At 36.1% G+C, this 24,142-nt stretch overlaps 1 long non-coding RNA gene across 1 annotated transcript; it reads left to right on the plus strand.

Annotated features, from left to right (window-relative positions):
• Nucleotides 1–7,168: 7,168 nt before the first annotated feature.
• LOC144233370 (uncharacterized) lies at nt 7,169–23,728 on the plus strand. The gene is made up of 3 exons (XR_013335658.1): nt 7,169–7,272; nt 13,941–14,063; nt 23,433–23,728. It is a non-coding gene; the product is annotated as an uncharacterized LOC144233370 (long non-coding RNA).
• The last annotated feature ends 414 nt before the right edge of the window (nt 23,729–24,142 follow it).

A 24,142-nucleotide genomic window follows, 5' to 3' on the forward strand; every position in this document is an offset into this window, starting at 1 on the left:
TGAAATGGTTTGCATGATCTTGAACTCAATGTATTAGATCCTTTATGTTCTTGGCAGAGGACATTCTAATGTCTACTACAGAAATACCAATCAGGAGAGAGAAAAGTGGAATTTCTACAAAGTTCCTGCTTAATCAAATAATGCTTAATAATATTCTTCCTATTATTCTTTCATAAAACTATGAAAAGATATAGGGAAATCCAAAAATTAATGTGATTTGACAAAAATCAAACAACCATTGGACATCACCTGACAATATTTATCAACTACCCTTGGAATTAATTTTTCTGATTATCTTTTATAAAAGAAGAATTACCCATCTTATTTTCTTTGTCCACAGAGTAACATTAAGTATCAAGTGTTTTGTTCTGATTTCTTTTTTGCCATAGCACTAAAAATTATAAAATCACCATTTTCTCTTTTCCTAAATGCAAGATACTCTATTCTATATATTCTTCTCACTAACACTACTATCTGCATGCTAGTAAGAAAAACTACTATTTCTCATCTGGATTATTGCAATAGCCTTCTACCAGTCCTTTGCTTCTACAATTACTCCCACTACAGTCTAGCTTTCACATAACAGCTAGAGTAACACAGACTAAATGTTATCGATCAGTTCAAAACCCTCCCAGTCTTTATCTCCTCCCTTATTTCATCTAAGTTATCATATTTATATGTTGTATATTTTAATTGTTTTTTCTACCAAGTAGAAAAGGTTTAATAGAAGGGAAGTTGGGATGAAGGGAAAGAGAATGTGGAGTAAAGTAATTGCCTTGCATTTAGTAAATACATATACAAAAGACCACAAAGCAGAACTTCTCTTTTATTTGCCACAATTAATTGCATGGAAATATTCTAATATGCCTCAAGTACAATCCAAATACTGTGGATAAAAACATTACACTGATTTTAGAGAGGAAGTAAAATAAATGATGCAAACAATTTTTCTGTGATCATTTTGAATTGTAATCAATCAACATTGAACTTCAGTGGAAAGCACATTTTTCTTGTTACTGCATGAGCCATATGACAGAAAGAAGTTATCTCTTACTTAAGTAGATTGTGATCATTGTCAGAAGAAAGGAGAATAAAACAGAATATGTATTTCCCATGCATGCTACAGAAAATTATGGAGGGCAATTCACTGTTTTGATAGTAAAATATCACTAACATTTGAAATTTATGCCATCCTTTTGATAAACATGAAGCTTAAAAGAAAAAAGTACCAATTTATTTCCTTAGGAACTGCCATTCTTTTTATTATCAGTCTTCCCTAGAATTCTTTAAAAAAAATTATTAGAAAAGAGTTGGACCTGGCATTGTAATTTGTCCATAGACTGTTGAAATCCTTCTTCTAAACATATACTTCCTCTTACTTGACAGTTTATATTGTTAAAATGCAATCTGCACTCCTTATCACCCTGTAAAAAAAAAAAAAAAATGAGTCTCTTCACACTTTCAAAAGGCATGTACTTGAAAGGGTAAAGATAAGTAGAATGTGCTAAAATTGATAGATTCACTTACTCTGTTGGGGTTAATTACTAAAAACAAGAAAATATTCACCCTCCCCACCACACAGATGCATACACACAAATCGTTCCCCAAGTAAACTTTTGTCTCTGTTTTTAAGTTCATTGGTACTTTTAGATTATAAGGAGACTATAAAATCTCACCTTCCCATAGCCGAATTCAGATCCATTGTCACACTGTATAGAGCACTTGGAGTAACACCATTCTACAACTACCATTATTCTAGAAAAAATAAATTCATTGTAGTTGTCTTAGTACAGGCTGCTATAAAAATTACCAATGACTGGGTGGCTTAAACATAGAAATTTTTCATAATTCTGGAGGCTGGGAAGTCCAGGATCATGGAGTGAGCTGATTTGGTCCCTGGTGGGAGCTCTGTTCCTGGCTATGTCCTAACATGATGTAGAGAGAAAGAGAAAGAAGCAGCAAGCTCTGTAGTGTCTCTTCTTAGTAGTGCTCTACCCCAACTGTGAGGGCTTCACCCTTATGACCTAAGGACCCATCTCCAAATACGATCACACTGGGGATTAGGGTTTCAACATATGAATTTTGAGGGGACACAAACATGTACTCCATAACAGTTGTCCACTGAAGATCCCTGGTAATAGGATAAAACAAAAATATTTACTCAAACATTTCCAAAAATGTATTAGTCCCTAAACTCAATGCATTCATTAAAAACAAATCTAAAAATAACAAGCAAAATAATATAGGATTGTATTTAGTATTTAAGACTTTCCCATTGACTCAAATTAGAATAAGCAGAGTTGTATATATACCCAAAAATAGTTTTTGCTTTCACATCTACAAGAATGGCTCTAATCGAAAAGACAGATAATGGAACATGTTGGCTGGGGAGAAAGTTGAGTAAATGAAACCCTTATACCTTGTGAATAAGCATGTTAAATGGTGCACACTTTGGAAAAATAGTCTGTTGGTTTTTCAAACAATTAAACACAGAACTACCAAAAGACCCAGCCCTGCCACTCTTTATATATTCAAGAGAAATGAAAGCATATGTCCATGTAAAAACATATGTGAATGTTCATAGCAGTATTTTTTATAATAGCCAATAAGTGAGGAAAAAACCCTAAATATCCATCATCTGATGAATGAATAAATAAAACATGTTAAATCCATACAAAAGAATATCATTCAGTCATAAAAAGAATGAAATACTAATGAATGCCGTCCCATGAATGACCTTTGAAAATACTATGCCAAGCATAAGAGGCCAATCATAAGAGACCAAGACCACATATTATATGATTCCATTTTATGGAAATAAATAGAACAAGAAACCACATTGGCTATATAGAAGATTAATGTTTGCCAGGGTTTAGGGGTCTGGGGAGGTGGGGGGAGAGGGAACAGCTAAGGGGTACAGGGCTTCTTTTTGGAGTAATGAAATGTTTTAAAATCGTGGTCATGGATGCACAACTTTGAGCTTTAGTTTGCATGCTTTATTATTTTAATTTTCATTTAAATTCAGTGAACAGTATAATATTAGTTTCACATATAAAATATAGTGATTCAACACTTCCATACAACATTTGGTGCTCATCTAAGTAAGTGCACTCCTTAATACCCATCACCTATGTTACCCATCTCTCCACCCACCTCTCCTCTGGTAACCAGCAGTGTTTTCTCCCTATAGTTAAAACGAGTCTGTTTCTTGCTTTGTCTTCTCTCCTTTTCTCTGTTTTGTTTCTTAAACTCCACATATGAGCAAAATTATGACTGACTTATTTTGCTTAGCCTAATACTCTCTAGCTCCATCTATGTCATTGCAAATGGCAAGATTCCCTTTTCCACATCCTTGTCAACACTTGTGTCTTATATTGTTGATTTTAGCCATCCTGATAGGTGTGAGGTGAGGTCTCATTGTGGTTTTTATTTGTATTTCCCTGATTATCAGTGATGTTGAGCATTTTCATGTGTCTGTTGGTCAGCTGTATGTCTTCTTTAGGAAAATGTCTTCTGCCCACCTTTTAACTGGATTGTTCATTTTATGGAATTGAGTTTTATAAATTCTGTATAGATTTTGGATACTAATCCTTTATCAGATATGTTATTTGTAAATATCTTCTCTCATTCCGAAGGTCACCTTTTAGTTTCATTGAATATTTCCTTTGCTGTACAGAAAGACGCTTTTTATCTTGATGAAATCTCAATAGTTTATTTTTGCTTTTGTTTCCCCTGCATCAGGAGACATATTAGAAAGAAGCTGCTACAGCCAATGTAAAAGAGGTTACTGCCTGTGTTCTCCTCTGGAATTTTGATAGTTTCCTGTCTCACATTTAGGTCTTTCATCCATTTTTAATTTATTTTTGTATTTGGCGTAAGAAAATGGACCAGTTTCATTCTGTTGCATGTTGCTGTCCAGTATCCCCAATACCATTTGCTTAAGAGACTCACTTATTCCCACTGGGAAATGTTGACATTTTTATTTTCACTTCAAATGGTACATTCATCTTAGAAGGAAATGTGAAGGATCTTTAAATTATATAATATGTGTATAGGACTATATCAATAAATCTGGTAAAAACATTGGTTACCAGGGATTATTCTACCTCTGAAAAAAATGCCATCTTAGTTCTTATAGAGTTTATGTTAGAGAAAGGTGAGATCAATAATAAGTAAATATAAATATAACATAACAAAACATATTTTAGATAGTAAATATGCTAGAGAGCAAGTGAATCAGGGTAAAGATACACAGTTATGATGTGTAGTGAATGAATATTTTAGATAGAATAGAGGAGGATCCTGTAAAGGTGACATATGAGTTAAGACCTGACTAATATGGAGATGTAGAAGAGTATAAAGGATACCTATACAAGTGAAAAGGCCCTGAACAGAAAATCAGCTTGGCATGTTCAAAGAGCCACAGAAAACTACCATGGGTAAAAGAAATGAGCCACGACATCATAAGCTGAATGAGCCAGGCAGAGTAACCACACCTTGTTAATCTCAAATATTCTTATTACATATATCCAACAGTGAAAAGTCATATTAAATGTTGAACAGCATGATTTCACAGTATGGTAGGTCAACTGAATACCATGTATTTTTTGCTTTTTCAAATGAAAATTGTCAAAAAGCTTTGATTTTAGATGCCATTAGCGAAATTGGCTTTTATAAAAACATCACTCTATTTGGAACAAAAATTATAATTCAATAAATAATATTAAAATAACAGTTAAATTAAATCAACGTAATTTGGCAATGTCCAGAACATTTCCTACTTTCGGAATTTATTTCACTGATAATAGTTTATCAGATAAGGCACCAGCAAAAAAGAGACGGCATATCAGACTGGATAATTTAAGAAATATTTAATAAAGGAACTGTTAATGAAAGTGTGGGTATGGTTAAGGGAGACCTCAAGAGACTCCAGGATCTTGGCCTAGTAACATCAAGGAGCTGGGTACCATCACCATCTCTGGGCCTGATGAGATAGGAGTAAAGACAGGTTACTGGAACCTGGGAATAGGACTGTGAGAAGAGCAGGGGATAGAGAGAAAAAAGGGAGAGAACGGGAAAGGGAGAGGGGAAGAGAGAGGGAGTGAGGAAGGGGGAGAGAGAAAAAGCACTTTGTGTAGATGGCCACTTGGCAGGGTTATGGTCTTCACTTAAGGATTCACCTAGGCTATGAAAGAGCCATCAGAATTAGTTAGGGTTATAAATATCCTGACCTCACTCTCCCCCCCTCCTCCCTCAGATCTCTGGCCAAAGTTTCCCATAGACCAAAATTGATGTAGTCCAGAGAGATCAACCTCCTGGAGCATAGCACAGAGAGGAGAAAGGTGGAAACTGAATTTGAAAAACAAATGGAATAGTTGTATCATATGCAACCAATAAAATAGAATTTGCATTATCTATGATATGAAGCAAATAAATGAGTATCAAATCTTTGCTCTCTTACTCAAATGGGCTTGCAAAATGGATCCACTCCATAAATCACTGAAAATTCAATGATTTGCCCTTACTCTCCATCTGTTTAATTACACCAAGATCTTTAAATTAACAGATTTATATACAGTGTGATTAGTAATGAAAATGTTATGATCAAAAGAAACACTGACTTTTTCTAGTTTATCTGTGATACATACATACATACATATAAACATACATAATCTACTTTACCTGTTGATATATATATATCATATAAGGTATATATATATATATATATATGCACATATATATTATATATATAATTTTAGAATCACCATTCCATACCCTGAATCAAATAATTCTATAATTTGTACACAGGTACACACACATGCAATGTTAATATATACACCATGCTGTCTCATGTGTTTATTTGCCTGGGATTATAACCAGTTCCTGGTATTTGTGCTGCTATTCCAATATTATATTTACCACTCTAAAGTAGATATATGAATGTAAGGGAAAATGGAATAAACAGAACAATGATCTGATTGGTATTTCCAAGTTGATTTGATTATTCAATGTTTAGTAATATATATAAGTAATTTACTTCTTGCAATATAGTTGTAACACACTGAGTCTCAACTCTGTTACTAAAAGCAGCTAACTTACTACACTATGACCTACACTATGTTAGGTTATAACCAGCAGAGTAGACACAGATTGTCAATCTTCCAAATATGCAAATAACTAAAGTCTCCTTTTATTCCTTTGCTTTCAAAATTTTGCTTAGATGCCCAAATTAAAAACTATGTTAAAATGATTATTACAAAAAAGAAGCATAAAGCTTCCTGTGAATTGCTGGACCCATGAAGAAGAAAAGTCAAGCAAAACATTGAAATAATGGTTTCCTAGCCATTTCAAAATATCTCCATGATAAAAAAGTCTGTCTATGAAGAATATGTCCATAAAAATTATTTGATAGCAGAGAAGAGTATCCCCCTCATCCACCCTATCAAAAGCCTTAGTTTAATGTTCCATATTGTAAACAGAATTATTAAAATTGACATTATTACACTGTCTGGGGGATCAGAGCATGTAAGCTTCATTAAACCATAATTCAGTGATTTGTCATATCAGTAGCTCTCATTCTGCTTTGCCTAATTATAGACCATGCAATATATAAAGACAACATACAAGATGTACAAGATTCTCCCTTCTCTCTTCAATTTTTATTAATGGTTCTAATATTTGTGTATTCTGTACACAAAAAGGTCTAGCAAAAACACCTTGTGTTCATGTGCCCAAAGTGGTGGTAGAATAAAGCTCAAGAATTTATGGCACATATGTGTGTGTGTGTGTGTGCGCGCGCATGTACATGCACATCAAAAACACATTGAGTAAGATACTTTACAACCCAAAACTTTTACCCCATCATTACTGTCATTATTTGTGTGTCTGTTAAGAGCATAATTTGAAACAATATAATATATTTGCATGGGGGGGGGGGGGGGCCATCTTCACATTTTTTCAGAAATATAGAAATCTCTCCCTGGTAGGATTTTAAAAAGATTACCATCTTTCATGAGTCAAGTGTTTCGTTCTCCCTGCAACCTAGAGCACTGTTGTCCCAAGTAGAATTCATTAGCTTAAAATAGAATCTTTATGACACGCTGCTCGCTTCTGTGAGCAAGCAATCCTGCTTTGTTTTGTCATAAATGCTGGAGGAGAAGTTAAACATCTGCAAGCTCAGATCATGCTCAGAACAAATGATCCACAACAATCAGTAGCTCAGGGCACAGATAAAAACGAACTTGTATTATCTTTCCTGGAAATCGACATAAGGTAATCAAATCAAACCCTGCACTGTAGTAAATATTTAATGAATAATTAGGCTTTAATCCTTTTTCAGTTTTGTGATGCAGTAATGGCTTGTGATTTCTAAACGTTGCAATTTCAGCCTGTATCTTTCTTGAGACCTAAACTAAATTGAGTCATTTCATGCTGACATTTTTTTTTTTTTACTTCAAATGGAACATTCAACTTAGAAAGAACTGTGAAAGATCTCAAGGTGGCAGTAGTTTTTAAAACTATAAGTTAACAAATTTGAGACCCTTACAATTAGTTTGTTCCTAGAAATGAAAACTAAACCAATTTAAAACGTGACCAAAATCATTGACATGTGAATAGTGAATAGCAAAATATCTGTCACTTCACAGTGCACACAGCACTGTACATGGCTAAAAGACCCTGTGCCAGGTGTCAGCGCCATTTTAGAGGCTTGTGTGATGAGTATGCATCTCCGCTGTTTAAAGTCACTTTGGGAAAACCATCTCCACTTTGTCAGTCAGTATTAATTGTCCCAATATTACACTGTCCCCATATTCCATTGGGACTTTTTGTCTTTAGGGTTGGGTTGTACGTGTGAAGATTAAAAGCAATGCACCACTACCTTTCATAAGTGAAAAATCAGCCATGTTTATGCTTTGAGTTTAATGATTCATTGATTATGTTTATTGTCTTCAGTAACAAAAGTAAATTTACTAAAGCGTGCTGAGCTTCACAAAGTGATATAGTTTACCTCAGACTGCTATTTGATTTTTAAAGTTATTTAATCTAGCCTTTGGAGGAGGCTTTTACACTTAAATAGGCTTTTACACTTAAAATTCATTATATTCTTCTACTCAAAACTTGATTCCAATTTATATAGTGAAAATTATTCCTCACTTAGATTTAGTTTTAATATATATGTTTCCTTGCTTGCAAAGGAACTTTTAAAAGCTTTGAACTGAAACAATGACAAGAAGTTTGACCAAATTTTAATAGGCTCCCAAACAAAAATTCAGGCTTCCTAATAAGGCCCATAAGAGTGGTAAGACAAATGGCTGTAATTGTATTGACCTGTTCACCTGGCAGAACCATTTACACTTGGTTGCCATGGAAAACCATGCTGAGAATGAAACAGCAGGAGAAATCTAATTTAGTGCTAGTGCCAGTCAGTACCTCCAAGGCTAGTTTCTAGTCCCTTTTCCTTGGAATTGTTTTCCAGGGTCATCAGTTGTATCCTCACATTTGCCCCAGAAAAATAATAACACTCTTAAATGTCTGCACACAAATATACATTTCCTCTCTTTAACATTAAACTACTGGGAAATAAAGCGCCCTAACTCTGTGACATAAACAAGAGATCATATTGACTGCCTGCTTAACTCAACATACACAAATAGCAGAAAGTTGCCATTTTGCAGCCTTTATTTTTCTTGACTCCTCAGTAGGATTCAATGCTGTTAACCACTTTCATTTATAAGATCCTCTTTGATGTGGGTGATACTATGATCTCCTTTATCATTCTTACAGACTTGTCCCCTTGTACTCTCTCGGTAACTCAGAACTCAGATGTAGCCCTCCTCTTTCACCATTCAAAACATTTTTTTCAATGGAATTTCATCCGGACTGAAGACTTTGATTACCGCTGATATACTAATGATTAGCAAAAATTTATTTCCAGGCTAGACCATTCTTCAGAACTCCAGGGCTGCATATTCCAATCTCTATATGATGTTCTTACTGGGACAACATAAAGAATATCCAAAATGACTCTTCTTTTTCCCAGTGTTCTCCACTGCAGTGAATACTAACAACTTCCATTCAATTATATAAGTTAGAAATCCAGGAGGTATTCTAGGGTCCTATTTTCCCCTCAGGTCAAATCCAAAGTCCAAAGCCACCACAATCCCTCTCCTACACTACTAAAATAGCCTCTTAATGGGCCTCCCTATATCTACTTTTATCCTGTTCTAATAAGTGTTCAACCCATAGACTGAGCTATCTAAAAATTATGAACCTAACTTTATCAGACCATTCTCCACCTTCCTTATTAAAATAATCCATTAGCTTCCTATGGGGTTTATGATGAAGGCCAAAACACTTGCCACGGTCTTTCAATTCCTGTATGGTCTTACTCCTACCATACCTGACCTTTAACATTACTGTTCTTTCAGGTCTCTGCATTCTAGCCACATGGCCTTTTTAAGCTCTGGAAGAATTTATGTCTCTTACACACCACAGAATCTTTGCATGGGCTTTTGCCTTTGTTCACTTTTCCTGGAATTCTCTCCCACTCCATGTTTTTCCTTCATGTATCTTCACATATTAGTTCATTAATAATCTTATCAGAGAAAATTTTCTTTTCATAAAAGACAAACACCATCAAATTCTTTGCTGAAAAGGGGTAAAAAATAAAGACGACAGTACTTAATACTCAACATGTTACCATCATGAGTTTAGTTTTTCCAGCCTCAAAACGTAAGCTTAGGAAATATGTGTTCTTGCACATGACTGCACATCTTATTAGATACAAATACTTTGCTTTGACTTTAGCAGTTTGTTAATAAGTATTTTAATATAGATGAAAAGATTATATTTGAAATAAGTATAGACTGGATATGCATGAGTCATGTATTTTTTAATCTAAGAAGGACTTGGTATCAAAATAATAGAATAGATGTTTATAAATCTTGTTTTTTTTTTTCACTTAAAATACAGGATAAATATTGATTAAAATGACACCTATTAAATACTGAACAGACTTGATCAGCAATTCCTCTCCCCCTATTAATCCATATAGAAACTTGAAGCCTTGTCGCAGGCAACCATGACTGGCTCAAAAACACACAGCAGCCTGAAGCTGTATTATTATTAACTAACATTATTCCCAGATACCCCTTCTCTGTACCACACCGTTGCCTAACTGTAATTCTCTGTTTCCCTGCTAGGACTCCCATCTTCACATTTTTAAATTTTGGTTTACACTTATTTTCAGCTAAAAAGCTTATCAATTCATTTCTCTTTTCATGACTGGTTTGCTAACTTACATTACTGTGTCCTATCTGCTGACAACTTAGATCCTGTTCTCATGCTCTAATTATCTTATCCCCATAGGATCCTTCAAGATCATGCTGGACCTTCACAGTATCTAATCCTTTTCTCCTCATCTTTGGCTCTAGGGTGTCAGCATTAGAGAATGGAAAATCCTTCCACCTCTTCCCCTGATTTCAAGCAGTGCCTTTAAAAACCTTTGCTCTTTTTTCCCATCTGATTTTTTTTTTTTTTTTTATAAACAATACACCTTCAGTGTCAACACAGTCTGATAGGGAAGATTTATTTTCTACTTATTTCCCCATACTCTTCTGAACAGAACCTAAGTTATACATTTGCATAATTCTTTTCTCATGCTATAAATGATTAATTTTAATGACAAGGAAAGTGAGTGGCCAAATTTAAGACAGTTGTAGTAGACACAGGCTTGGATTCCATGAGACTTGGAGGAATTGATAGTTTCCCATTCACACTGTATATTCTCCAACTATTGGAATTTACTCTTTCAAAAATCAGAAACCTGGTCTCTTTTATTTACTACAATACTCTCCAGAAACAAGAACAGTGCCTGAGACATAGTCTTCAATAAAAATTTGCCAAATGAAAAAAAAAATTTTTTTGCCAAATGAATGACCACCATTGCAAGCCAATGTATGTTTTTTAAAAATGTCTGACAGAGACTCAAGATACATTAACACAATTATATTTTTAGCTTATAGAAGGATATAATAAACTGCTATGTAATACTATTTAAATATTAAACACAGGGTCACTAGGCAATCTGTCATGCAATGAGGGTACTGAGAAGCAAGAGGAGTGTGATGCTAGTCATCCTAATTTTAATAAAATGGCATCTAAGAAAGTAAGGAAACACTTAGTACATGACTTCTGTTCAACTAAAACCGGTATGCACAGACATATACATAAACCAGGCACACATGCGGACGTACACACACACACACACACACCTCTCAAATAAAGTCCACACAAAGTCTGACAATATTCTTATTTAACACATCAGGAAAAATGATGCTCAAGATGTTAAATATTTTCCCAAAGCTAAAAAGTATCTGAGACAATACCCAAATACATTGCGATTAACTTCAATTTCAGTGTTTATATTTTTCACTTTAAACTTGAACTTGGAAATATCATATAAAAATTCAGAAAAATCAAGAAAGACAAGATAAAATTAATACCCAAATGGACACTTGAATCAAATAAGTTTGTTAAATTCTCTTTACACAGAAATGAGATTTGCCTAGAGGATTTACATAGGGTAAATACATTCCATGTATTTTCCACACCAAGAGAAAATGTCCCCAATTTTATTATTTTATTTTTTTTTTATTTCTGAGAGAGAGAAAGAGAGAGAGAGAGAGACAGCATGAGCAAGGGAGGGTAAAAGAGAGAGGGAGATACAGAATCTGAAGCAGGCTCCAGGCTCTGAGCTAGTTGTCAGTACAATGCCTGACTCAGAGCTCGAACCCACAAACTGGGAGATCATGACCTGAGCTGAAGTTGAGCACTCAACCAACTGAGCCACCAAGGTGCCCCATGTCCCCAACTTTATTAAAAAATAAAATACTCATTTCTGTGAAGTTTATGCCAATAGCTTTCAAATCTTCAGGATCACCAAAACCACCTAAGGTTTCAAAACACACCTTCTTCCAGAGCCCATATAGAAAATCTGATTTATTATAACTGGGTTTAAGACCAGAGTTGGTGATTTTCAAGTTCTTATAATTATTTTTTATATTTGTTTATTGAGAGAGAAAGAGAGAGAGAGAGAGAGACTGTGTGTGTGTGTGAAGGACAGTGAGAGGGAGAGAAAGAGAATCTCAAGCAGGCTCTACATTGTCAATGTGGAGCTCAACACAGGGCTTGAACCCACGAACTGCAAGATCATGAGCTTATGAACCTCAGGATCATGACCTGAGGCAAAATCAAGAATCGGACGCTTAAGCAACTGAGACTCTGAGCCACCCAGGTGCACTCAGAATTGGTGATTTTAATATCAGCCAGGTTTGGTAAACCCTGGGCAAAACCAGTGCTTACTTTCTTTCATAAGAGTAAAAGGAAGCATGTTAATGTATAAGCACTACTTAAGAAAATACAAAGGATTATGGAAGGTACCAAGAAGCACCTATATTTAGTGAAGCAAAGTTGAATTTTTGAATTATCCTTATAATTTCTTTCCACTCTTTGTCAGTGCATCAATTGTTCACTTTTCCAAAGTTGTCTCTATCTGTTTCTCAAAATTCTAACATATGGACTGGTAACGATCCATTTTTAATTACTGTAAAAGGGCAGTAAAAAATAGAAGTGATCTCTAAAGATAATATCATTGCCCAGGCTTATCTCTTTCTAATAACCCATTAGACAACTGTTTATTTCTCTTTGTATACTGCCCCTTTCTATGCCATCTTTTCTCTGTAAATCTATTTCTTTTTTAACCAATCACTTCCCAACATTATATATTCTTTCTCCTCAATATCAGCAGTATGCTTAGCTGCAAACAATAATACGTCATTCTCAATAGTATAAGTAGAAATTAAACATAGTAAAGATATTTGATAATTGTCAGAATCTCTGAGTAGGGATTAGGCTTGGGGGAACCAGACATTTATGACTCACTAGGAATTTCCCTAAATTAATATCACACTATAATGCCACTACATACCCACTGGAATGGCTAAAATGAATAACACTGACATTACATGTTGCTAAAGGTTTAGAGCAACATGAAATCTCACACATTGTTGGTGGAATAGTTGGTTTAATTACTGGAAGGAAGTATGTTAGGGGCTCTTTGAGTACTTGCAATGTTCAGTTTATTGCCCACAGTGATGATCACACAGGTATTTTCACATAATTTATTGTACTGTATACTTATTGTGAACTTTTATATATTATAGTCAATAAGAAAAGATTTTGGAACATGACAAAAGCTATAACACTATCTCTACAGCTTTAATTTAGATGTCTTCAGTAGGGGTGTGGAATGGGGGGGGGGGGGCTGCTGTCCACTGATGTGCTTGTTAGGGGTAGAACCAGAAGATAAAGGCACACTGATGATCCACGGTCAAGCAATTTGAGAAACCAGTTGCAGTTTTGTCATTGCCAAACTTACATCAATACAATGAGGCTATTACTGTATATCATTTGGTTATAATGGTTTACTTCCTTGTATGGTCAATTTGACTTATAATTACCTCTCAATGGACAAGACGAAAAAACTATAACCCAAAATCTGGCCAACAAGAAAAATGGAAAAGGAAATAAACAGTCTTAATTCAGAGCCACATTCATGAACATGCACTAATCACATTAAAAAATAGAATCTGCAGCAATGATTCTCCAGAGAAGAGTACTACAGATTGACTATTCCCAAAAGATAGCTGTTTTCTCAGTCTAATGTCTCGATTCTCCTTAAAGGTTTAAAAATAAAATGACTTTTAAACTTCAAACATGAAACTGAATTTTATTTAGGATCCAAATAGATATTAAGCATTTTATATTATTATTGATGTTATTAGCCATGATATGCCATATCATGCACATAAATTAACAAGCACTGGAAAAATTATGCTCTGTGAACCAGATTTAAGGTCATCTTTTTTCTTAAATTACAGTGAAGATTTTAACTTTGCAACTCCTTGTTCGGCTGAACAAGAATTCTTAATTCCAAATCGTATAGTTTTCATTCTCCAAAGGATTGCTGGGGCACTGTTTTTACACACAAAGAGCCTACCAAGGTAAGGAATGGTTGGGGAAAAAAATCACATTGAACTGAATTCCTTGATCTTGGCATCATTCAACAATGCTGAATTGAGGTTAAAGGCATCATGAGAATTTCTTTTTTTATTTTTTTATTTTTTAAGTTTATGTATTTATTTTGAGAGGGAGAGAGCAGGGGAGGGGCAGAGAGAGAGGGAGGGAGAGAAAGAGAATCCCAAACAGGCTCTGCACCAGCAGTGCTGAGCTTGATGTGGGGCTCACACCCACAAACCATGAGATTATGACCTGAGCTGAAATCAAGAGATGGGTGCTTAACCAACTGAGCCACCCAGGCATCCCAGCATTACTAGCATTTCTAAGCTCAGCACCAGGCAGCAGGACAGGAGCTCAGTACCATGAATTTTCTCCGAGAAATATAATAAACCAAAAGAAGTTGCATCTGTAGTTGCAATACATATTTCCGTAGTCACTAGCACCTTAAATCATCAGCTGTAGAGACTCTTCGCATATAATCCAGTGACCCAAGATTGAGTCACTCTGGCAGTTAGCAGATATGGTGTGAACACTCTGCTACTGAAGATAAGTGGTAGGTGGAAACAGTTGGATTTTCTCTATTTCATGACTACTGGGTCACAGCCATGCAGCCAGCCTCTTTTCAAGTGTATTTTTAAGTGGAAGCAGCAAGGTTTCAGGGACACATTAACCCAAAACCACCTTTCAATACAAAGTTTGTATCTCAATATATGTGAGCATCAGATTCAGATGGAAAGATGAGCACAATGAATAAATATTCTTCTTTTTTTACGGGATTTCTAGGGTTCTGTGTTTACATGTCTCACTCTCTGACAAAAAGCAGTATTTCATAGTCTAATCACTGTACATTTGGTTTTCTCCAGTGGTCATCAGTCTTATCAAACATGTCTTCTACCAGGAGAAATGTCCTATCAGATGATTTTGACCCACTGGCCACAATTTCCTCAACCTTGCTTTAAGGAAATCAAATCTTTCTTAATCTAGTAATACATAGTATTATTGTTGAAAAGGTATATAAGTAGAAAAATGGAACAGAGTAGAAAGCTTCTAATAACGAATAGCTAATTTATGAAAAGAAGATAGAGAAAACACAAGGTAAAGATAATTCTTGGCATCTGAATGCATATATGGGGGAAATGAGGCATGGCTACATATCATACCAAAATTATAATTCAAGACAAAGATATTAAATGTAAAGTCAACAAAATAACATTTCTAGAGAGTAACATAGAAGAATAACTTCATGAATCTGAATTAGAAAAAGAGTTCTTAGACATACTAAAAATGCACTAGGATATGTCAAAAATAGATATACAAGACTACATTGAAAGTTCACTAAAATATACCATCAGAGAAGTGAAGAAGTAATATACACATTGTTACAGGATATTGGCAACTTGACAAAAACTTATGCCCAGAATACATATTATTTTAAGAGATTCTTACAAATCAATATGGAAAATACAGAAAACCTAATGGAAAAATGGGCCAAAGACTTGAACATACACTTCCCAAAAGATATCCAAATGGTCAATGAAAATATGAAAAACAAGCTGAAAGTCATTACTCAGGGGGATGTAAATTAATACTATGTGGGGTATTGCTATCACTCACAAAATGTAATAAAAATGGAGAAACGACCAAGAAGTGTTTGAAGTTATGTGGATCAATATCTACAATTAAACAGTCACTTTGGCAGTGTAAACTGACAAAAATCTCTGTGGAGAAAATTTTGCCTCATTTTGTAAAACTGAACTTCTACATAACTTCTGAAATAACAATTCCATCCTGATACCCTAGCGAAACTTATGCATATGTGTACCCAGACACATGTACAAGGATTTTCATAGCAGCACAGTTCATAATAAAAAGAAAAAATATATATATAGACTGACTAGAGAATAGATGAATAACTGTGAAATTTCAATTTTGCTACCCTAGAATATGGCAGAGTAGGAGAATCCTACCTCACCTCATCCCACAGAAACACCTAGGTAATACCCCAGTCAAGAGGGACCAGCACTGGAAAGATGAATCCCCGTAACACCTGGTGTTGAAAACCAGAAGGGCTTACCTTCCTGAGTTCTTACAAGCAGTGGGCCTTAACACCTGGAACTTTAAAAATCAATGGGCAGCTCTGGGAAAGCTAGAGAGCTCTAGGAAACTAAGGCCCCATTCTTACAGAGAAAGTACAGCAAAACAGCCGCAGTGCCATACAGCATAGAAGCAGCACTTTGAAAAAAACACCTAGGATATATGGGAAGGAGATTTATTAACTAATTTCTGATAATATGCTGGTGAAGGAGGGATCTTTAGGAGGCTTTTCAAAGAAGAAAATAGCTGGCAGGTGTCATTTCCCTCCAGTCTAGATACAAGGACACCAGCCACAACCAGCACAGCACAAATTTTACTCTCCACCTAGCTTTATAGCAGTATACTTCCCCCACATTATCCTGCTAACCTGCCTGCTTGAACTGGCTCTCCACGGCAGCTCCAAGTCCCTCCCACAGCAGACTAGAGCAATCTCTGCTAACATCAAGCAACCTGCCTCTGTACTCTCCTGTAGATTCCCACTGGCAGGAGTTCCCGAAAGATACACACACACACACACACGCGCACACACATGCACACACACACGCATGCATGCACACACACACACACCAGTCAGAATGTGGCCCCAACAGTAGACTGGAGACCTCACCAAACAACTAAAGATTCTTAGAGGATGACACAAGGAGAGTGCCCTGCAGTTTGCTGTAATCCCAGCTCTGATAAACACCTGGTCTGACTCAACTCAATCCTCACGCAGCCCCAGACTGGCCCACTGACAACACAGGGAACAAACCCTGCCCACAGCATGCAAAGAGATACATGGCAAATGGCTAGACCGAAGGCAAAGGCACCTCCGTGACAACAATAGGGTGCACCCACTATACACACATAGGAGACACCCCTGTAGCTCCAGGTTCTGGTGAACAGAGGACACTATACTACCTCTTCTTCATAAGACCACCAGTTTCAAGAGCAGGAGACAGAGCTGACTTTCCTAACACATATAAACAAACACAGGGAGTTAAACAAAATGAGGAGACAGAGAAATATGTCCTAAAAGAAAGAATAGGGTAAAATCACAGCAAGAGAGTTAAACAAAATGAAGATAAGTAATATCCCTGATAGAGAATTGAGAATAATGATCCTAAATATATTCACTGGACTTGAGAAAAGAGTGGAAGGTCTCAGTCAGCCCTTTAAGAGATAGAAAATATTAAAAAATCAGACATGAAGAACTCAATAACTAAAATTAAAAATACATAAAGGGAGTAAACTGGAGGAAGCAAAATAATGGATTAACAACCTGGAGGACAGAGTGATAGAGAGCAATCAAGCTTAATGGGAGAAACAAAAAATAAATAAAATAAAAAATGAAAATCGACTTAGGAAACTCAGTGACACCATCAAAAGCAATAATATGTACATTATAGAGGTACTTTAACAAATAATAGCTGAAAACTTGCCAAATCTGGGGTAGGAAATAGAAATTCAGATCCAGGAGGCACAGAGAGCCCCCAACAAAATGAACACAAGGAGGCCCAAACCGAGGCACTTAGTAATTAAAATGGCAAAATGTAGTGATAAAGAGAGAAATTTAAGAGTGGGAAGAGAAAAGAAAACAATTACATACAAAGGAAACCTCATAGGTTATCAGTTGCTTTTTTAGTTGACATTTTGCAAGCCAAAAAGGAGTGCAATGATATATTCAAAGTGCCAAAGAAACAATCTTTCCACCAATAATACTCTATCAAGTCATGCTATTATTTAGAGTAAAAACAGAGATATAGAGTTTCCCAGACAAACAAAAATTAAAGGAATTAATCACCACTAAACCAGCCCTGCAAGAAATGCTCAAGGGGACTCTTTGAGAGAAAGAAAATATCATAAGTAGGAGTAAGAAAAGTAGCAAGCACAAAAGCATAAAATTAAGTTTATCTATAAAATCAGTCATGGGATTTACAAAATAAAAGGGTGTAAAGTACATCACCATATACCTGAAACATGGTGGGAGAGGTGGGGAAGGAGTAAAATACAGTGTTTTTAGAATGGGTTCAAACTTAAGTGTTCATCAACTTAATATATAGACTTCTATATGCAGATTTTATATCCAAACTAATGGTACCAACAAGTAAAAACTGGTATTAAATATGCAAAAGAGAAAGAGAAAGGAATCCAAGTATATCACTAAAGAAAGCCACCAAACCATGGTAGAAGACAGCAAGGGGCAAAAGGAAGAGAGAACTATGAAAACAACCATAAAACAAGTAACAACATACAATAAGTACATACTTACTAATGATTACTTTACTGGAAATGCACTAAGCTCTCCAATCAAAAGACAGAGGGTGACAGAAGAGATAAAAAAGTAAAACACATTTATATGCCACTTACTAGACACTCATTTCAGACCTAATGACACATGCAGACTGAAAGTGAAAGCATGGGAAAGCATTTACAATGCAAATGGAAGTGAAAAGAAAACCAGGGTAGCAATACTTATATTAAACAAAATAGATTTTAGGGGCACCTGGGTGGCTCAGCTGGGGATATTGCTCAACATCCCACAATATATAGAACACCCACAAGGGGCGCCTGGGTGGCTCAGTAGGTTAAGCGTCCAACTTTGGCTCAGGTCAGGATCTCACAGTTCAGGGGTTCGAGCCTCACGTCGGGCTCTGTGCTGACAGCTAGCTCAGAGCCTGGAGCCTGCTTCAGATTCTGTATCTCCCTCTCTCTCTGACCCTCCCTTGCTCACACTGTCTCTCTCTCTCAGAAATAAATAAAGCATTAAAAAAATAAAAAGAGAGGAGTCAAATAAAATAAGAAATGAAAGAGAGAAACAACAGTACAGAAATACAAAAGATCATAAGAGAGAGGTTAAATAAATTTATACGCCAAATTTCTAGAAATGTATAACCTAATTCTGAGTCAGTAAGAAATAAAAATCTTGAACAGACCAATTATAAGCAATGAAATAGAATAAGTAATCAAAACATTCCCACACTGTTGCAAATGGCAATATTTCATTCTTTTTGGTCACTGAGTAATATTCAATTGTATATATACATACATACATATCCTGTGTATCCATTTGTCAGTCGATGGATGTTTGGGCTCTTTCCATAATTGGACCTGACCATGGGTGAGATTATTCAAATTAAATACCAAAATGAGAGACCAATCCTCTCAATAAATAGGCAAAAAATAGGTAACAAATGTTAGTAATAATATGGAAAATGTATACTTTTGGCATACTAGGTAAATCTATATATTGCTATAACCAATTTGAAAACATGTGGGCCTTAGCTTGTAACACAAAACATGAACATACGTTGTTACATAGCAGTTTCACTCCATAGCTGTAGATTTTCCAAACATTCATGATCCTAATCCACATTACACTGCATATTACATTGTGATCCCACTACAATCATATATAAGTATATGTGTGTATAGGTATAAAGAAACAATGGAAACCAATTTTCCTGAAACATTTACATTCTCTCCTATTTAAAAACATGACAAACTCTTGAAAGTAACCATACTGATTGTATTAGGATGTGATCCAGAGTTTGAAAAGCCTCACTCTACAGAAACTCTTGCATACACACACAGTAGAGATCAAAAATCTTCCAAGGTAATTCACTGAAACAAGTCTTACAAAAACAAAATTTTGGAAACAACTGATATGTTTATTGACAGGAGAATAAACACATTATTGTATACCCTAGTAAAATAAAATCATCACTGTGATTTCTATGTTTGAGAGAGAGAGCATGTGAGCACGGGAGAGGGCAGAGGAAGAGAGAGAGAACCCCAAGCAGGCTCCATGCTCAGTGCAGAGCTCCACTCAGGGCTTGATCTCATGACCCAGGGTTCATGACCTGAGCTGAAATAAGAGTAGATGCTCAATCAAGTGAGCCACCAGGTGCCCCCAAAATGAATGACTTCTCTTACATACAATAACGTGTATGAATCTTAGAAAAATATTACAAGCAATGAGTGATCTCAGATTACTACATATAGTATTATTATTTTTATTAACAGAAAAAAATAGCATAATGAAAGAATATATGGTTTGTGGCTAAATACGCTAAAGGTAAAATCTCTTAAAAATGCATACTGATTGAAATCAAGGAGGTTGTTTGGTGGAAGAGGGCCTGGAAGAATTTGCTGTTGCCAGTGGCTCTGCTTTAGGAAGACCAGGCTCTGCTGTCTCTTGTGTGCTGCTTCTATTCTGCTGAACTCCAGTGTCTCCTCCTGATCCTGTGGACCTTCTGGGTACTGACCACAAAGCACAGGACTATTCCCCATGCCAGAGCATCTGTATAATTTGTTTTAAGACTTTGACACTCCTGATACTCGGGCCTTCAAACTTAGTCTGAGACATATACCACTGGCCGTCTGATTTTCGAGTCTTCAGACATGGACTGGAACTACACCACCAACTTCCCTGGGCCTCCAGCTTGCAGATGATCGTTTAACTTCACAGCCATTTAATCACAGCTCCACATCCATTTAATCAAATGGATGAAAGGAATGGAAAAATTTGGTCCTGAACAGGAGGTCAAAATTGATTAATTGGCTGCAAACTAGCCTTGGATGTACATATTAGATGAGCTACCTCAAGAAACAAGCCAGAGTACACATAGTGGAGAGTCTCAAATACCACTACAAGTAGGGAAATAAAATAAACAAGGTCTCAACAAGAGAGACCAAGAGACACCATTCAAAGAACACTTACTGAACAGACTGGCCCTGGACAGTCAAAGAGCCTTCTTTGGTACAGCAGCACTCACAAGTGCAGAGTGCATAACAAGCTTTTAAAACTAACAAAAGACAGAAAGCTAACCAAAACGATGAAATTGAAGAACTCTCTTCCATAGTAATTCCAGGAAGGAATGACAGCTAAAAAACTGCTCAAAACAGATATAAGCAATATAACTGAACAAGAATTTAGAACAATAGAGATGATGAAAGTTGGGCATAGCTTTCATACTTTGGAGTACAAACTTTTTACTCTTATTTCTGGGGTACCTGGGTGGCTCAGTCAGTCAGGCATCCGACTTTGACTCAGGTCATGATCTCACGGCTGGTGAGTTTGAACCCTGCATCAGGCTCTGTGATGAACATGAACAGACACTTCTCCAAAGAGGACATCCAGATGGCCAACAGGCACATGAAATGATGCTCAGGGTCCCTCATCATCAGGGAAATACAAATCAAAACCACACTGAGATACTACCTTGTGCCGGTCAGAGTGGCTAAAATGAACAAATCAGGAGACTCTAGATGCGGGCGAGGATGTGGAGAAGTGGGCACCCTCCTACACTGTTGGTGGGAGTGTAAACTGGTGCAGCCCCTCTGGAAAAAAGTGTGGAGGTTCCTCAAAAAATTAGCCATAGAACTCCCGTATGACCCAGCAATAGCACTGCTAGGAATTTACCCCAGGGACACAGGAGTGCTGATGCATAGGGGCACATGGACCCCAATGTTCATAGCAGCATTCTCAACAATAGCCAAAACATGGAAAGAGCCTAAGTGTCCATCAACGGATGAATGGATCAAGAAGATGTGGTTTATCTATACAATGGAATACTACATGGCAATGAGAAAGAATAAAATCTGGCCATGTGTAGCAACCTGGATGGAACTTGAGGGTGTTATGCTGAGTGAAATAAGTCAGGCAGAGAAGGACAGATACCATATGTTTGCAGGTATAGGTGGATTAGGAGGAGCTTAACAGAGGACCACGGGGGAGAAGAAGGGGAAAAATAGTTGGGGAGAGGAAGGGAGGCAAACCATGAGAGAGACTTGAAAGCTGAGAACAAACTGAGGGCTGATGGGGGTGTGTGAGAGGGGAAGGGTGGTGATGGGCATTGGGTGTTATATGGAAACCAACTTGACAATAATCTATTAAAAAATGCGCACTAATTGCCTCTGGTGGAGATGGGGGTGTAGCAGAGCAGATGGACTCAATCTCCAAGGAATACTTAGGATTTTCAATAATATTTTTAATATTCTAGCTGTTAAGCTAGGTACTGGGTTCACCAATGTTTATCCCATACTACATGACACAAATATATATGTGTGTGTATTTTCTATGTATTAACATTATATAATACAAATTTAATACAAAATATTTCATGTTGCCCATGGAGATGGCATATAAGCCCCTACAGAAAATGTAAAGTAAAAGTATTTTCTTCTTTTTTAGTTTCTCACTTAACTGAATAGTGATCAGAATGAGGAACCTAATTGAAAATGACAGGCTGCTGCTCCCATAGGAATGTTGTATATCTGTATGAAAATATGTGTTTTGATGTTTTACTGCTTTACAATACTTTTAATAAAATGCTACTACTAGGAAAAAAATCTCATTCATATCTCTCAAGCACACTGAAGTTCTCCACATTTTATAATTAAAATAATATTTACTGGTTTTTAATAACTCTGGGCAGGGAGACTATTAGGCAACTCACAGATATTCTGTTAAGATTGACCTTTACCTGCTTCTTAGCTATAGCTAAGAGAACCTCCAGGTTATTAATTATTAGTAAAGATTTTGCATTTCATTAGGTTTATCCTGTCTCAAAAACCTTTTTCTTCAGGAAATCAATTGTTCTCTCTTTTGAACTCTAATGTTGGTATGATTAGGTAGGTTTTGTGAACATCTGTGAATGTATTTCATCTTCATAAACAACTGTGGTATTTTGAAAGCTAATGCTGTTAAGTGTGACATTTAAGGCTAATTCTCTTCTACTTCAATAAGTGGTTTTTTGGTATGAATTAGTAATGCAGTTCCACCTAAACTGCAGTAACTGAAGATGAGATTTCACAATTTTCTAACTAATTCAATCTATAGACAATCTGTAAAATAAAATGAATCCTACTTTCCTTGTAGAAATTCACTTTTGTTCTCCAAACAGCTGTTACTTGAAATCAATGTGGATAATGTATAAAGCAGTATTTTCTTGGATTATTCAGATCTTAAAAGAGCAAAGTTGTCTTAAATGTATATGCCATTTCAAACTTTACAAAATGCTTTTTTCTTTATCTCATATGTGACTTGAAGGTATAAATAATGCTAAAATTGTACACTAATTTCCAGTATTACCCTTACAAATGCTATTTATAATGGAAGTACTTTGTGAGGAAGTTTTACCTCTATGAATAGTATACCATGATTTAAGACTATTATGTGGGATGATGTGAAATTCCCCCATATTAAAAGGTAATTAGCTTTTGTTTTAGAGTTTTAATGAAAAACTACAGCATGAGTTTTGTTTCTGTCTTTGTAGGAATGTAATTGGCTCCTGTGAAAAATGGAAAATTTTCCCCTGCACACATTTTCACTCCTGGAGATGATGAAAGTTGGGCATAGCTTTCATACTTTGGGGTACATACTTTTTACTCTTAAGTTATTTCTGGGGCACCTGGGTGGCTCAGTCAGTCAGGCGTCCGACTTAGACTCCGGTCATGACCTCACAGCTGGTGAGTTTGAACCCTGCATCAGGCTCTGTGATGACAGCTCAGACCCTGGAGCATGCTAAGGATTCTGTATGTCCCTCTCTCTCTCTGCCCCTTCCCTGCTTACAGTTGTGTCTCTGTCTCTCTCTCAAAAATAAACATTAAAAAAAAAAAAGATATTTTTAAAGAGACCTGATCCATGAATTAGATGCAGAGTGTTCTAAAATAGCTAATCCTTGTTTATTCTTTCATCTTCCCCCTTGAAACTACTCTTCAATTTTACTTTTTGGATAAGAAAATATCATGTTTGTTTAATGGCTGTTTAAACAGAGTGTAGGTACTGCTTAGGATATGTGATGACAGGATAATAACGGAAGACATCAAATAAAAAATAAATCCAAGAAGCTCAGTGAGCTTTGCACAGGATAAATACTAAAATAGGGGCGCCTGGGTACCTCAGTTGGTTGAGCATCTGGCTTCAGCTCGGGTCATGATCTCATGGTTCATGAGTTCGAGCCCCGCATTGGGCTCTGTGCTGACA

The sequence above is a fragment of the Crocuta crocuta genome, unplaced genomic scaffold (assembly GCF_008692635.1).
Source record: "Crocuta crocuta isolate KB4526 unplaced genomic scaffold, BGI_CrCroc_1.0 scaffold113, whole genome shotgun sequence".
Classification (NCBI taxonomy): Eukaryota; Metazoa; Chordata; class Mammalia; order Carnivora; family Hyaenidae; genus Crocuta; species Crocuta crocuta.